Raw genomic sequence first — 16,236 nt, forward strand, 5'->3', positions numbered from 1 at the left:
TGAGCAGCTCTTAATATCACGGCTATAGATTATGTTGTAACGCCTAAGTGGTCTAAGGTGACGTGGAAACGCTGGACTGTCATGGCTACTTTCAGGGTCACTCTCTTGTCATGCCGACATCCACCGTCTGTCACGCCTAAATAGGCTGTAGCCGTTTCATTAGCCGTTACCGGACTAAGGGTGTATGGGCAGCCTTTTCTCAGTAAGCGTTTAGTGCTGTACTGCTCTCAATTCATCGCAAATTAAGTAAAACAGGTACTTTCTAACCACTAATGAGTGAGCACAGTGAACTATCTGACATTCCAGGAGTAAAAAATGCATTAATTTAGGTATACAACCAAAAAAGTAATCTGGCCATCTTAATTCGTCACTAGGTAGCGAGAGGCGTGAAGGAGACCAGTACGGATGTAAATATATGAAGCACAAGAAAGGTGTCAAATCGCATCCCCATGAAAATCAGTCCAACAGAATACTTAGCTCTATGATCAGGCCATCACTCAAACAAGGAATATATTTAAACCCCCCCCCGGCCACACGCACACACAAAAACACACACACACACACACACACATACACACACACACACGCAATCTTGGTGTTTCGTGGTAAAGGCGAGGTCTGCGAAGAACATAGATTGCTCCGGGAACTTATCTAATAGTGTACTCCCACAGATGATTCATCGCACTTGTAGTTGAACGCACTCGGTGGTCTTGTTTGTGATCTTCATTCGTGTTGTCCTTTTTGTATTGTGTTCAGTAGAACCCTACCTCCTCCGACATATTCTGCTGCACACTCTTTACAACCAACAATAGAGTTGTCTGTGGCGAGAGATGTGGGGCACATAACCTGATCTATCTTTGCTATCACTAAATCGCGGGCTCAATCTGCGCCGTCCCGCGAAAGATGAATTGGATCCTGCATCGTTCCGGTCTGTCTCTGCGGGTCACGACTCCGGGGTTTGCGTTAAAGATAGAGTATAGTCTTTGTACCTGCACTGATCAGACTACTCTCTCAAAACAAAATACCGTTTTCCGCACTAAAAAAAAAAAAAAAAAATTACGTGATTGCTACGATGGATCAAATACAGCGCCATTAGCATATCGGGCGTGCACAGCCGAGCGTTTCAAGCTCGCTTCATAATTTATTGTTCACCGTACAAGCCTTGCAATTGATATTCATAAAAATCTAATTTCAAAAATGTATGTTGCTTGTATATAGGAAGTATTCAATGGCTGACTTAGCTGTGTGCGCTGCTATTGAGCGCGTGGTGACGGCTAACTTCCACAGTTCTTTTGCAACCTGCATTCCTCACCTCGAAGATTGCCGGTCTTAGCAGGCTATTAATGTGAGCTCGTTCTGAGCACGCGCTCTGGACAACGCCCTCAAATATTGCGTCCGGTGAATACCCGCTGTAGACCCCTTTCTAAAGTGTGCCCTCTGTTGGAAGCTCTGGAATCTATGTTCAATGGAGAACACATAAAACACCGCCAATGTTTTAAACCCTAGAAACTCTGCCAACACCACTTTATTTCTAGCCTACGTTGTTTAAGAATCTTGCGTTATGCGATGTCGTCCGCCAATGGGCAGTGCTTAAGAAATTTTAGCAATGGTCACGTGACTTTGGGAAAGGGGCTACAAATCATATGGCCACTCGCAATCTCTAACTTGGCCTGGAGTAAGTGCCAGCGCTTAGTGAATCGAAAAAAAAAAATGCATCAGGCAACTCACGGCTGTCGAGACAGATATGCATGCATAGGTGCTGCGGAAGTAATGCATCGCTTGTTTAGTGATCAAAGTGATGCATTGCAATACCACAGCAATGCGAGAGGTGCGATGTCTCAATCATCGTAAGCAGTGATAGAGTGCATGCGAGTTGGTAATGAATCGACATCTTGTAGACCCTGAGATGGGGAACAATGTTGTAACCCTAGAAACTCTACCTGCACACCTTGTAGACCCCACCTCAGGGTCTACAAGATGTAGTCTCAATCCTATGGTTTATAAGAACGTGGACGTGGAAAAACCACCAAATAAAAAAATGGGGTTGTTTCTCCGCTGCTTCACTGCAGACTACGTGATAATCTGGTAGCATTTTGAGGTTGTTGTTGTTTTTTGAGAAGGCTATCTTTTTTTATTGGAGACGAACCTTGTTTTCGTACTCAGCCTTTGGCCGTATCATAACGAGGCCACCTTAGTTATTTTTCCCTAGACAAAAGCTATTCTCTCTTTTCCGTCTCATTGCCCCATTGGCACGACGAAAACGCTCAGCCTGAGTGGTCCGCTGATTCTGTTCAGCAATGTCCTCTTCAGTCTGTTTCCTTTTTTTTTGTACTGTGAAGACAACCAGAGCATTTAACGCAAGCCTATTTGCTATCATGCAATGAATGAATCACTATGTAGTATTGTCTATACCCTTTGTATCGCGAGATAGCTTGCACCAGAATAGGCTGGCAACATTTACACCCCTCCACCAGGGCTGCCAACACGGAAAGTCCGAATTTCCCTAACGAACGCCTGGAATGTCCTTATTTCTGTCATAATTTTTGTAACGAACGCCTGGAATGTCCCTATTTCTGTCAAAATTCCCCTCGCTTACCAAAAGAATCGTATAATGCAAATTATTCGTTGTTGTTTTTTTTTTTTTCATTACTTCCATTTTTACGGTGAAAGATATATTACGTTGCCTTTACGCCTCGTATTCGTTTCGCAAAAAATAAATTTATCGGGTCAAAACTGCGGTTAAAGCAAATCTGGCGAGGGTAAGTGTTACCGGGCGATTCATACTGACGAATGAAATCCTATCTTCACCTTAGATGTGAGAACATGGAATGAGAACATGGTACTGCAGAATAACTTAAATGTCCAAAACAAAAGGTGCAACGCAAGTGAGAGTTCTAGTACTCAAAACTAGGGGACACGGCATACACTAACTACTATTTCGTGCACCGCACTTCACGAAATATTATTAGTCATCGTAAGTCTGCATCTCCAGATATCGCAGGATTTCTTCATGTACTCGGGCTTTCTTTTTCGAGAAGGCGCGGAGGCACTCTCAGAAGCTTCGACTTGGCTGATCGCTTCCTCTTTAGCTTTTACGGAGGCGATGAAAAGGGATGAACATTGATTTTGCCGTCAAATGTCGTTCGAGTGCTCCTCAGTGATTCCAGATGGTCGCACAACAAACCGCCAAAGGGCTGGAGGGATTAGCCGAAATGTAGACAAAGCCGCTTAACTTCAATGCTATATCTCGGAATCTATTCATAACTGACCTATACAATTCAAGGTATGTATGGTGCCCAAAGTTTCCTTCAAACTTGCAAGATTTCCCTTATTACCACATAGACCTGAACATTATCTTAATCTCGGAAATTTATCTCAGTTTGGCAGCCCTGCCCTCCACTCTAAATTTGGTTATGAATTTCGTCTCTTTTCAAATAATCTACCACGCAACTTCTTTTATGTATAGACGCTCTAAAAAAATTACGCCCTCTTACAGTCGATCTGAAAATACTGCAAAGTGGCGTGTGCAAAAAACACCAACAAGCTGGCAACTCTATATCTGATAAAGTACTGACGTCCAAAAAACTGTATACGATTGAGAGACTTGCTATTTTTATGGCGTCTTTTGCGCGCGACACTTCACAGCATTTTCTGATCGACCGTAACAAGGTTCATATTTTAAGAAGGATGTATTAGCACACTTCCCTAGACCTTCTTCACCAGTCTTCTAACCTCGTTTTGGGGATTTTAATATTTTGTTAATCTCTTCTTTCATACTCGGCAGCCAAACCCATGGATGCGCTCCAACCAAAATCCGTCGCCCCTTCAAGGAGGACAGGATGAAGCACCGTGAGCCGTACACTTTAAGGCAACATCTTTGGCGTCTCGCTGTCACTAATATATGTCGATTTTTATTTTAATTGATCCCTCAAACAGTAAAATGTTTCCCCGTGAAATATTGAAAGCTTTCTCCTCTCTTATTTCTTGTTTTTGTGACCATTGCTAAATCTGAATTTTCTTGCATTCTTCCTTCCCACTTGTTACTTTCTGCTTCTTTTTGTTTTCTTTTTTAACTGAACTAGACTCTTTAGCCAATCACTCGTGTGTATGTATTTATATGTCAGCTTTCTGGTTCTGTGCGTCCATTTTAATTTCATTTTATTTCATTTATTAGCCATTTTAGAGTGGGTGGCAGGGACAAAAGGTACTTAATAACACCTGAACAAGGTCCCGAGCCCCATACAGGTTTCAGAGCGGTAACACAGATAAAAGCAATAAAAATATAGAAAAAACAACGTTGTTTACACATTTTTATGCAATATATTATTCATGCTTCAGTATATATTCTTTTATTCTTTTTCTGAATGTATCTATTGAATTTACTTCTTCAGCTGTTTCCAGAATTTGAGGATGCATATTTAGAAGTTGGGGAATTTGCTGGATTAATGTTGGTTCACCATAGCTCGTGCATGTTTCACCTCTTGATTACGTTTGATTTTGTGTGTGTATACCGTATTTTCTGGGATATCATATAGTCCGCACCCGCGTATAGTCGGCGAGAGCAAATATGTGGTCAAAATTAGTTTTTGCTTAGATACTCCGTGCCCGGTGCAAAGTCCGCATACCGTGCAAAGCCCGCACCTGGTGCTTAGTCGACACGAAAATCTTCTCATACATTGCACACCTTGACAAATGTCGGCCTTCGTACCTCACAAAGTAGCTCGTATTGTATATAAATCATTATTAACATTCTTTAATTCACAAATTCTGTCACGTCTCGTAATAAATAAACGATCTCGAAAAACAAAATTCCTTATTGTGCGCACAGCCCAAAATTTCAAATTGTAAACATGTATAGACCGCGGACCATCGTCCGAAAAAGACGTATTCACACTCTACTTGCTTGTTTAGTTTACATGCCTACCGCGTATTATCGATTTCAGTTAACAATTGCTCAAACTTCAATTTACCAATTGCCCCTCTTCTCTAAAAAAACGATCGGCTTATGTGCCCGTGTATCTCCTCATTTGGCGTGTCTACGAATGCTCCTGCTAGTACTAATCTGGCCATACTCCTTTGCAGAATCTCCAATCCCGATTGAACCTCTTACTTTAAGGAAAGTACCACATTGCCAGAAGCTAATCGAGGCATTATTACTCCTTTCTATAGACATTTTCCACAGGGGCGCCGCCATCTTGAATTGTCGTCACTTCCAGTATGGGCGACAACAAAATAGTAAAACGTTTCAACCTGTAACCAGTAAAAAAATTGAGGGGAGCCAGAACGAGAATGTGTGACGGTTAGGCTTATATCCTAAATGCCTTCTTTTGGCGTGGCGACGGCAAAGTTATGTTTTCGCCCATACTGGAAGTGACAACATTTCAAGATGGCGGCGCTCTTGTGAAAAAGGTCTATATATCTCTGACCACTTCATATCTCTTACAATTCCACAGTACCTTAGATTTAATTAAAAAAGCCGTTTACAACTCCCTGTAATGCCGAATTAGAGCGCAGCTCTTGAGGAGGAGGAGAGAAGGGTGTTGAGGTTCACGTGTTTTCAGGGGGGGGGATCAAGTGACCTCGAGGGGGTCACGTGACCCTGGGGGTGTCACGTGACCTCAAGGGGTCACGTGACCCCCAGAAAAAAAATTTCCGCTAGATTTAGCGGTAAATTTTTTCCGCTAAATTTAGCGGGGAAATTTTTTCCGCTAGATTTAGCGGGGAAATTTTTCCGCTAGATTTAGCGGGGGAATTTTTCCGCTAGATTTATCGGGGGAATTTTTCTGCTAGATTTAGCGGGGAAATTTTTCCGATAGATTTAGCGGGGAAATTTTTCCGCTAGATTTAGCGGGGAAATTTACCCATAATGCACCGCGCGGTTACGCCGACGGCGACGCCGACGCCGCTCAAGCAGGGAACGGGCGCCTAAGACCTGCGCTCTAAAACAAAACAGCGCAAATACGAGGACAAAGTAAAAGGTAACCGACAGGACACAGCGCTGACTCTCAACTGCAGATTTATTTACGCTGGCATCCGGTATAAAAAGCATACATGCCACACAAAATAAAGGAAAAACACTAGAAATGCATATCACGTGTTCAATACAACACCGTTAATGGTTTGCCCTCCTCGCTCCAAGTACTGCCGCTCTTTAAACTTAAAGGGCAACTCTACTCAAAAAGTCGACCCTATCGAAATGACTGATATCGCTTTAGGGGGTCAAAATACGGTCATACCCAAAATATCACGTCAAACCGACGCCGCATTACCGATGAAAACCAATATTAAAAATGGTCTCCCGGCTCGGTTAGCGGCCCGAAAGCGGGTGAGCAACCCTGGTACCGGGTGAGCTAGTGAAGCAACACTTGGCAACGACGTAGGTTTAGTCCTACGCTCTCGTACGGACGCCGCGAACGCGTCGTTTCCCGTGGCATTCTGCGATTCTGCTGACGGCAAGAGGTTCTTACCAAGTTATCCTGTGTTCTATTTTTATTAGCGTCCGGGCAGTTCATTTAAGTCCAGCGCTGCTTCCGCGACAGCGCGGAACAGAGCGAAGCGCTGCTGCTCGCTCACGCGCGTGTCTTGGAGCCAAAGAGGCTCGCTGGACTCACGTTGGGCAATGTCGAGCGCGACTTGTAGTGCTGTGGGTTGCACCAACAATTCGGTGCGCGACCCGGCGGTTCCACAAGTTCCCAAGAGACCGGAAGAAACACAAGGTGTGGGTCGGTGCCGTTCGCCGGATAGACTTCGGAAGACCGTCGACTCCGAGCTCCAACGCGAAGCTCTGCTCCCAGCACTTTACTACAGACAACCACACACGGGATCTGCGGCTGCTGACTGTTGCGGGTTTCTCCACAATAGACACGTCTTTGAACAACGATGCAATGCCGTCGCTGTTCGCGTACCGTCCGCCGGCTCCTCCAGCACGATCGGCCGGACGCAGCAGGTCGCGGCTGATCTAACTAGCGTGCACATAAAGGCACCTTAGTTTGAACAACTAAGACCGCTTGTGGATACATCTGTCCATCTATATCCCATTATTTCTTTTGCTCTCGGTCCGCGAGCAAGACACAAATACAGTTACGCTGCGCCGGCACTGACAGCGCCATATTTATAGCAGTCGGATTCGCTTTTTGGCTGGCATATTTATAAATACACTCTAAAACTTACTACATTTGGTGCATATTAACAAAGTGAAGCGGTAAAAAAGAAAATGTGAAAATTACCTTCAGTTTTCAAACTCCACGTGCGACTGAGCCGACATTGTCGGTGCATCGGCTCAGGAGCGCGGGTCTAGAAATAGGTCATGCCGACAACGCGCCACTAATATCAGTGTTGCCAAGCTGCTTCAGCCGATAGTTTCGGTTTCGCCGTGCCGCCGGAACGATAATTGGATTCGCGATATCTACAAAACTATACACACTACCGAAAAACAAATCAAATCTCGTGATTCAGGGTCGCCGACTTCGACTAAACACATCATAACCCAAAAATTATAAAAATGGAGTGGAGTTGCCCTTTAAAGTGCGAGCGACGGGCGCTAACACAATCTGGTCCAAGTTTCGCGAGGTAATGGGCTTCTATAATTTCACGAGTAACTCTGTCTTTATTTTTAAAACCGACTTGAGATTTGCCGAAAACTATACCCTATTTCACCTTATGGTGTACCGCAGGAAAGGCTACAAGCGCGAGCTCCTTGCTCTGAGTCTATACATAAGGCACATCTCGGCGGCACAAGCTCTCGATTTAGGGCAGCTGCCAACGCTATGATATCGCACTTCTAGCTTTCGCTGCGGTACAACATAAGGTGAAACGGAGTATAGGATGCAACTGCAATCTTTGCAGTGCGCCCTGAGGTAACCTTACACAACTTTAAAAACGTTATATCGGTATTCTCTGAGCCGATCGTTGACGCACCTTCTTGTTTGACCGATATAACGATGGCTGCGAGATAATGGAATGGAATAGACAATACCATACACACAATCCACGAATTTATCTCGGTGTTTCTTAGCGCACCCGATCTTCTTTTAACATCTGAATTCACTTTTCTGCAAAACCCGGCCAGCTTATTTTGTGCTGAGGACACCACCTCTACAGCCACGCGACTTCCCACTTTCTTCAAGTTATGTGAGAGTCCGTGAAGGTGCGGTACAAAAGTGATATTTTTGTGCACTTGTCTTGCCTTCAAAGTGCAGTTACTACGTCTTTTCTTTAGCAAGGTCTCAGCCACTGCAGTTTGTGGGTACGACGAAAAGCCAGCAGTTCGGAGTCTAGGAGACAGTTTATTAAAACTTATGTCAACCTGGTGTGACCAAGATTTGTGCAATGAACTTTGGAAACACAAGTTAACTATCATTCTTACTAGTTCAATGCGCGCCCATGAAAACGGCAAAAAGTGATTTGTTGCTTCTTGGTTCATATACCCAATACGCGCGAGTATCAAGAAAGTGAAGACGGAGGTCTAGAACCCTAATGAAGCTATTTACGGGCAGCTCGTGAGTCAAAATGAGTGGTTCAAGGTTATCCCTATAAGCAGCCAAAAGGTGCGAAACCTCTGCCTCAAAGGCCTCCTCGTTACACTCAAATAATGCTAGACAATCATCCACGCACCTAAAAGTTCTTGCAACCTTGGAAGTTTCTCGTTTTTTTGTTTTTTTTTTAGACAGGGCCCTATCATAAAACGCGAGTTAGATGTCGCACAGCACAGGGGCTATACGACCCAATGCACACCCCATACTTTTGAAAAAAAAAAAAAAAAAAAAAAAAACTCTTCATTCTAGGTCGCAAACATCGACTTTAGATAAAAAAACTAGAAGCTCTAAAAACTTACTCACACTAAGCCCTGCTCCGCTTTGAAGCACCACATAACCGTGCATGTCGATGCAGTCTTCATCACTTGCCGTCAACTTGTCATGCGAGAGCGAGTAATACAGATCATTAATATCGATTGAGCAGGCGAAAAGACTCCTGTCAGGGTGATCTTTCAGAAAATCAATTATCCGTTTCACGTTCTTAACTCGAAAAGGGTCATCGAACACAAGCACATTCAAACTCTTCTGCAGGAACATTCCTGTAGATGTGTGCGAAGTCCTGTTTTACGAAGCAATAGCACGCAGAGGACGCTCTACTTTATGTGCATTGGCTGAAAAAATAACTGAATACTTAAGCCTTCGCATTTTTCTACAGCCTGGGCTGTACTCACATCATTGGAATGTTCAAAATTTCGCTGAAGGCACCAGACTGCCGTGCCATCTATACCAGGTGGCCCGGCAGGTTTAATGCTTAGAGCTTAAAGCGCAAGTCATCTTCGTTCATTGAAAAAAGAAAGCAGAGGTATCGTCATTTTTTTATGACTGTGGTTGAATCTACCCTGGCCTGTGCTTAAGCAGTGGTACTCGCAAAAAAAGAATTGAAACGATCTGTAATATTTATGAAGTTGTCGCCAGCATTACGTTTTCGAGTTGACTATTTATTATGGTCATTAACGTCACTATAATGAAGTCACTACTCACATCACGTACAACGGTGGGCATACATATATTCAGTGAACTAACATTGTGCTAACACAATTACGCCAAACATATCTGCTCACAGCACTCGCTGAAGCATTCGAGCATCAGCAAATGTTGTCGTTGTAGTTCCCGAACCCCGTTTGTGATTGGTGTGCAAGAAACTCATCAGGTGTGTTATTGATAGAAAAAAGAAAACAATAACATAAGCTGGGCTGATTTATCGGTGCGATGCTGCACAACTAAATAGGCAAACTAATCAAATGTATTTAGGCACTTCAGTGTACTCCACATCTGCTTGAAATGAACTTCTGATAGGCGAGCTTTTCAATCCTTTGGTAGTTTGAGTCAAACCACCAAAGTATTGCAATCAAATGATAATTAAAGCAAATCAGAACAGTGTTTACGATTACCGTGTATTTTAAGAGTATTCTGCACATATTTTTGATCACTGCGTTTTTATTAGGGTTGGAGTATATTTTGCATGAAATAAATTAATATTTTAAGAACTTCATGTGAAAGGTATTTTGTGCCTACTAATTTGTATTTACATATTTCAGAACACACAACAAGTACTTCAAATGTAGCCTATATAAAGCTATTCTAAAAAGATTTTCAGAAATATATTTTAGTACTAACTAAAAAAAAAAAACGAGTGTATATTTTCGGTATATTTTTTGTGTACTTACAATAATGAACTGTACTTGATATACATTCAAATTAGAATGTGGTATATTTCAAACGTCTTAGTATTCGCTAAGGGTATGGACTCATGTAAACCAGGACTTGGCGCGGTACTGGTTCAAGTGCAAGAAGGCACCGAGCGAGTGGTCGCCTACGCAAATCGGACACTGTCCAAGGTGGAGAGAAGTTACTCCACGGCTGAAAAAGAATGTCTTGCGGTCGTCTGGGTAGTCACGAAGTTTCGCCTGTACATCAGCGTAGTCAGGAACCACAACTCGCTCTGCTGGCTTGCGAACCTTGAGGACCTTTCAGGACGCCTCGCTCGATGGAGTCTCCGACTAGAGGAGTTCAATAGGAGTGTGGTCTACAAGTCAGATCGCAAGCACAGTGGCTCCGACTGCCTGTTCAGAGCCCCTGTCGAGACACCTTCCGGCAGTAGCGCTGGCGATGACGACGTGTGCTTCCTACGCGCAGTGACAATCGACGACATGGCACGACGTCAACGAGCTGCGCGCGCTATTCAAGCACTTCGAAGGACGAGGGGGTACTATAACCCGTGTCTTCTCGAAAGCCCTGCCGACCTTCGCCATTCAACGAGCTGTAATTTGCAAGGAGAACCTGGGAGACAACAACACGCCATGGCTGCTGGTAGTTGCTACCGGCCTTAGAGAGATCTTCCAAGCCTGCCACAACGACTTGACGTCCGGACACCTTGTTTACAGCTTTACGCTGGCCCGAATTTGTGACAGGCATTACTGGCTCAGGCTCCCAAAGACCGTTCACCTCTAGACACGGTCGTGCCACCAGTGTCAGCGACGCAAGAAACCGTCGACGAAGACGGCAGGCCTCCTGTAACCAAGCGCCGCCCCGACCGCACCGTTGCAGCAAATCGGAATGGATCTACTTGGTCATTTTCCACCGGCGACGTTTGAAAACCGCAAGATAATTGTAGGCAAGGATTATATAACCCTGTACGCCAAGGCAAAAGCCCTTCCGTTGCGAACTGCCGTGGAAGTCACCAAGCTCTTCGTCGTATCGGTTGTCCTTCGACATGATGCTACCCATATGCTTATTACAGAACGGGTGTCACCGTTCATGGCGCAGCTGACCCAGCAGATACTTCGTCTGAGTCACGCCGAACACCGTCGAACCACCGCATACTGTCCGCAGACCAACGGACTGACAGAGGGGCTCAACAGGACCATCGCTGATATAATCGTAATGTACGGGCGCAACACATGGGATGAAGTGTTGTCACGTTGGCCTGCAATACTGCAGTTCAAGAATCCACTGGAATGACACCATTCCAGGTGATGCATGGCAGAAAGGTGACAACGATGCTCGACGCAATGCTACCCCATGACACATCGAACAACGGAACCGGTGACGCTCAGTTGGTAACCCGACGAGCAGAGGAGGCTCGGCAGCTCACCAGACTCCGACTACTGGATTAACAACTTGTTGACGCTCGCCGGTACAACCTTCGTCGCCGCGACGTCCACTTACGACCCGGAGACAGGGTTTGGGTGCGAATACCGATTCGCCACCGTGGTCTCAGCGAGAAGCAGTTAAAACGATGCTTCGGACCCAAGGTGCTTCGTCTAGTCAGGGATCTGAACCACGAGGGGATCCCCGACGGAACACGGACTTCATCACGCCGCCCTCCACGCGGCCGGAAGTCGTCCACGTCGTTCGGCTCAAGCCGTACTGCGCTCGGTAGAACTGTGAACTGCGTTTTTGTACTACTCTCGATAGGACTGTACTTTACAAGCCCCCGTGGTTTGCCATTATTTTTGTTTGTTTTGCTGCTTTGTTTCCTGGCACGTTGCATCGAGACGATGCGCTTTTAAAGGGAGGGAGTAGTGCCACGTGCGTCGCTGAGGGAGCCCGTGCGTGGTCGAATGGTCACCCTGCTTGGCTTTCAAGCGGAAACCCGAGGTTCGATTCCTTGTAGCTGGACGCTTCTTTCGCTTATTCTCTCAATTTAGCGTTCACGTAAGTTTGAGAACCTTGTCGTCGGATCGAAGTACGAATGTTCTACCCGCCGACCGTTCTACGCTGAAGGCTCCACAAACCCACGCGGGCAGAAGAGGTGCTCCACGTGGCGGTCCGGGATCTGCAGTCTCGCCTCAGCGCTGGATCTAGCTATCACGCCGCCATCGACACCTGCGACGCTAGCCTTTCTCTATTTTGTTTTGGGGGCGAGTTCGCCCCATTGAACGTTTAGCTTGCTTCAGTTTTTGTCGCCTCATCAATTGTCATTCGTGACAATATCAGCGAGAATGCGAGAAGAGATTAGCTCTGCCTTCAGCGCATGCTCGATGGCTTCCGCAGTGCTTTGGTTGCGCCAGCTTGCGCGTTCACACTTGTGTTAGCAAGGACAGAAAGCTCGCGTTGAAGGCGGAGCTTCTAGTCTCAGCTTAAGGCTGAACAAAGTATAGCCGAACGCTGAGCGCATCACTCGTCAGCAAATTTCTGCACCGCGCTCGACCTTTTGTAAGTGACCATCAGAGCTCAGCACTACGGCCTTGCTCTACCTATAGGAGGTGTTGCGTTGCTCGCCTCCAGCCTCCTCCTCTTCACACTTCCGAGACAGCAATAACAGCCGATTTCGTCTGCTGACCCAGCAGCAGCAGCAAGCACGCAACGGCGTGCCTCTCCGGGTCCCGATGCGGGCTGCCATAGTTGACACTCTCGCCCGGCAGCATCAGCCCCCGTGCGCGGCGTTTCGGCGTGATTACAGAGTGGTGGCCGGCACCGGGACCCCTCCTCCTCCTCCTTCGCCGAGTGTATGTTGCCGCCGCCGCCGCCGCCGCCGCCGCCGTAGCCCAGGGGCAGGTATTTTGTACGTGGACCGCCTTCCTTCCTGCCCGCCTGTCCTGGACCCCGGCACGTCCGCTTAGGCTCTCCGGTCGCCCCCGAGCTGACAGTACGGTGGGAGTCACGCACTCATCCGAGCAATCGGCCATCTCCTTTTCATCCTCTGAACTCAGCTCTCTTAGCGAAGATTGAGGGGTACGAGCGTAATCACGTGGCGAAAGATGAACACTATGATTGGCCCAACGGGCACGTAGTTTGTACAGCACTGTCAGCTTAGGGATGAATGAAGCATGGGAAGACGGTGAGAAAAAGCTATACTGCGTTCATCCGTAAGCTGACAGTGCGTGGAAGCTTCACGCTTTCCGGACCAATCAGCCGCCTTTCTTCCACCACCTGAGCGCTCTCTGTCCGCGTGGATAAGGGTTGGAGCGTGAGCACGTCGGGAGAGGTGAGAAGTGTGATTGGTTCAACTAGGCGCGTAGCTCCCACCGCACTGTCAGCTCAGGGGTGAGAGAAGTGGAGAGAGAGAGGTCCCTCGCCGGGTAGTGTGGCCGGCTTTCGCTCGCCCTAGTCATGTTTGCACGGAGATAACGCGGTGCTAACGTCTCGATGGGAAGCTCGCGCCGCGAGCGAGACATCGTCGTGCTCGCGAGGAGAGCGGAGGTGCTCGGAGAAGCTGGAGAGATAGTGCGGATATTTTTTTATTTTTTTTGTGTGTGTGTGTGCGCAGATGGCGGTGGTGCGGCGGACACAAAGCAGACTTTTGCTCGCTTTCATGCGGATGTTTTCTGTTGCAATTTTGCAGAAACTGAAATTCTGCTGGAAGGCGTAGGCTTACACAGTGAAAAGTACGTTTATTTCCCTTTAAGACAGTTGCCCCGGGAGAGAGGTATTTGTTTGTTTAAGTACGTTAGTATTGCCACGCTTAACGTGCTTAACACAGAAAACATACAGGGGTGGACTGTTTTGTTCATTTACGAATAAATGCTGTCTGTAATGCCGTCGGCGAAACTGATCGACAGTTGTGGTTGCGGAAAGTAGTTAATAAAGTACATATAATTTTTTGAAATAAATAGCACCGTTTTCAAATAATTAGGACCTAGTCTAGTGTCGAGATATTTCGTAACTAACCACAGTTAAAAGTTATTTAGATAGGTGTTCGTTAAAGTCGCTGTTTTAGGAAGATTGATAATACCCCATGGTTCTGTATGTTTGCTCCATGGTTTAGTCTCTATCATTAACTGGGTAGCTGCTTTCTAAGTTTCTGTTAACAACTCACCAAGAATGTGAAATAAAAACGCACTAAAATAGAAACTTAATCACACTTTTACAATCCAACAGATGTTGATTCTTCTTACATATGATTGTTTTCTATGTTCATCATAGTATTGTTACACAAATGTGCTTTCGTTTATCAAGCTGGTGAAAAGCCTAACACCGCTAAAACCCGCCCAAAACCTCGCCTATCGCTGCGTTGAGCGATAATAAAAACAAATATTAACCCTATTTTGCGTTGTAGCATGTTCCTAATAATACATGTCGGGCATGTCACACTGCCACGAACTCCGAAGACAGCAGACCAACAACAATAACCGGTGCTCTAATCGAGCCCTCTGATTTTCTCTCAGCGGCATTCCACAAGGGGGCGCTTCCTGCACCAAAGCGGCCGCCGTCGAAGAGCGCATTTGCCGATGATCAGAGGGTGTCCAAATAACACCCTTCGAAAGCAACCAGGCGGCGTCCGAGGTCGCTTATTGACATACCTCCGCCATGAGGGGTGAGCGTGTCGCGTTTTACTCTCCCTAATTATTTAACTGGCGATCGAACAGTGAGCGGCCGTTTTTGTTTTCTTTGACACGAACATCGTTTTGAAGTCGTGGCTAAGGGTAATTTCAGTTGTTGCAAGCTTATACGAGCATGGTTCTCGCTCGTTCTTTTGTTTGGCCCGTTGTTGCTCTGGAATCGTTCTACGCGTCAGCGATTTGATGTCCGCTGTCACTAGGGGGTGCTGAAACTGTGTTCAGCGCGTCGCACTTTGAGCGGCGTGGTGCTTGTGCTCCATATTGCGAGCAACGACGACAAAGGTATAGTTTTCGCATGGAGCTCAGTTTTGGAGCTTCGATAAATTATTAATAAATTAGGGCCTTTTGCTGCTGTTCAAGTACATACCGCGTGCGCTCAAAACAAAAATTACTGGTTTTTTTGTGTTTTTGTTTGTTTTTTCATTGGAGGAATAAATTACACATTGCCGAACGTTCATTCTGCGCCCAATTGCAGGGCTGGTGGTCTGCACCAGATGCCAAAGGTTCAAAACTAACCGTTACATTATTGAAAAGTTATGTGGCTTCCTGAAACTTCCGATGGGAAAATGAGGCCCGCTCCCGGGAGTTTAGGCTATTCAGCCCCGTCGGCAACCATTTTCTTATTGAAAATTTCCAAAAATCGGCTAAAATTTTTATTAAGAGAGCTGTTCTTTCTGAAACTTTGGCATCCGGTTCTAAGCGCTAGCGCTACAATAAAAATGTATGTTTGCAATTAAAAAAAAAAAAAAGGAACGCTCTCTGATATATTTGTTTTGATGCGGTGGAGGAGGGGGGGGGGGGGTGCATGCTGTATGTATACATACAGCATGCACCCCCCCCCCCCCCCCTCCCCACCGCTGGGCGTATTGCCTGTATATATACAGGCAATACGCCCAGCACCGCATATATAGATTCTGTTCACCTCAAACTGTGCGCTTCAACCTCTGAGATTCTGTACATAACGTTGATGGTTAATGCATGGCCAGTGGAATACTTTACTATTACTTGGGACCTGTAGAAAACACCAGTGTCGCAATCCAAGCGCGTGAGCTCAAACAAAGCAGAAAAATGCTTAAAAAAACTGGTTTAAAAAAAAAAAAAAAACCTGACATTTTCCGTAGTTTGAGCTATTTTAAATAAATCAAAGTGAACGTGTTTTTTTTTTTCTTTTTTTCATAGTGACTCTACTAGAAAGCTGGAGGAGATTTAGATGAAAAAAATTACCTCAAAGCTTGCAGACTCAGATATTTAAGCACACTCTCAGAATTGCTTGATTCAACGCACGACATCCATGCACCACAAAGCCCGATTCCTCTGAGCTGTTTAATAAAGAAATAGTCTAATTACACACCCTTTGCTTCGCTATTTTCTCTTGAATATGGATATCTTTGTCTCGTTTGACCGGTTTCTTTCGAGTA

This window comes from Ixodes scapularis, unplaced genomic scaffold (assembly GCF_016920785.2).
Source record: "Ixodes scapularis isolate PalLabHiFi unplaced genomic scaffold, ASM1692078v2 PGA_scaffold11__112_contigs__length_91849675, whole genome shotgun sequence".
NCBI classification, from domain to species: domain Eukaryota; kingdom Metazoa; phylum Arthropoda; class Arachnida; order Ixodida; family Ixodidae; genus Ixodes; species Ixodes scapularis.